We start from the raw sequence: 1,619 nt of genomic DNA on the forward strand, positions 1-1,619 counted from the left end.
TGCTGCTCACAGGAAATACCTTCTAAGCATACGGGGATTAGGGCTAAAAAGTGTCGAGTGTGTTCGCCTCCTAGCACTTCAAAATGTGGCTTTCCCCGTAAGGTTCAAATTTAATAGAACAATTTAATTTCAAATATGGGTTTTACTCAATATTATAACGTTCTTTTCATGTTACTATTAAGGTTGATACCAATGTTGCCCGCATAACTGTAAGATTAGGATGGGTGCCACTCAAGCCGTTACAAGAGTTCCTTCAACTACATCTCTTAGAACAGTAAGTGTGCTAATCTTTCCTAATGACATATTTTATTGGAGATTACTAATTATCTTTTGGCCCCACTCCAGATTCCATCCCAAAAGTGATTATGAATTTGAAAACATTATTAATTTATTGTTCATTGCAATCATTCTAATCTTTCATGGTATTTTAATAGGTATCCTATAGAGGATAGCGTGCAGAAATATATTTGGCCACGTTTATGCAAAAAAAACTCATTTCCAAAATATGTTTTTATTGTAGTACATTGATTCAGAAAATGATTTTTAATTCTTTTTGAGAAACTTTGTCTTCTTTTTAATAATTTCTTGACTATTAGTTTCTTATATAGAAGTTTACCTTGTCTTACAGATATGAGCTACATTATCACACATGATTACTTTTGGAAAGGTAAATTAATTGGTATGTTTATATGAGCTACGCCTACATATCAAATTACTTTGTTGCTTTTTGTAATAGGTTGATTGTTTCTTTGAGTTTCATGCAGGTATTTTGTACAAAAAGCAAGCCAAACTGTAAAGTTTGTCCAATGAGAGGAGAGTGCAAGCACTTTAATAGGTATGGATTTCTTTTCTAGTTAGAAAGTCTGAAATCGAGGAATGGATAATTATTCATTTTTAACCGTTTTTTAGTTTGGTGATTATGAACATTATTTTGATCCAGATTTTGTAGCTACGCTATTCAGTTCGAAATAATGAAGTTGAATTGTTGCGATAAATGAAGGAATCTTATCTTCAATGGCACACTATTGACTAAATTAAAAAAAAAAACATGAAAGATGAAAAAAAATTCAAACATGAAACAAGAAGGAATGCTCTGAGCCTGCATGCGATCTGAGCTCATGAGACTTGTGCTGGTATGCCTCTGCATCCCTTACACCGACCCCACTTCATAAAATAAATGTAACGCTCCTCACGTAACATCCACTTATGGAATATAAAACAATCACAGTCCGCTCTCCCCATTCAAACACATGCCCACTCGTCTCTTTGTGCAGCTCATAGGAGTTGAAACCCCTCGTCTCCCATAGCCGCGTGCAAGAAGACTGATCCCAAGCCAACGACTGTACTACTTGTTCCATTCACGTTGGCACCTTATTCTGATCTTGAGTCAACCCTTCCGCACATCAGCTCCACTCCTTTGTGCGCAATCCACATTGGCGCCCTGCTTCGATCGTTCGCACCTAAACTTTAGGTCCACACGAAGTCGCATGATTGCCCTTCCGTTTCTCCTCTTCAAGCGTGAACTCCTGCCTTGATTCGTTCAATCTCGTAATTCAACTACTTCGTCACAATTTCAACTCTATTTTTAAATGATCTTATTGTGTATGTATGTATACAAA

At 36.3% G+C, this 1,619-nt stretch overlaps 1 long non-coding RNA gene across 1 annotated transcript; it reads left to right on the top strand.

The window, feature by feature from the left end:
- Window positions 1-1,038, top strand: LOC110111154. Its single transcript, XR_003700533.1, has 5 exons — window positions 1-97; window positions 183-274; window positions 629-667; window positions 765-835; window positions 941-1,038. It is a non-coding gene; the product is annotated as an uncharacterized LOC110111154 (long non-coding RNA).
- The last annotated feature ends 581 nt before the right edge of the window (window positions 1,039-1,619 follow it).

This window comes from Dendrobium catenatum, unplaced genomic scaffold (assembly GCF_001605985.2).
Source record: "Dendrobium catenatum unplaced genomic scaffold, ASM160598v2 fragScaff_scaffold_447, whole genome shotgun sequence".
Taxonomy (NCBI): Eukaryota; Viridiplantae; Streptophyta; class Magnoliopsida; order Asparagales; family Orchidaceae; genus Dendrobium; species Dendrobium catenatum.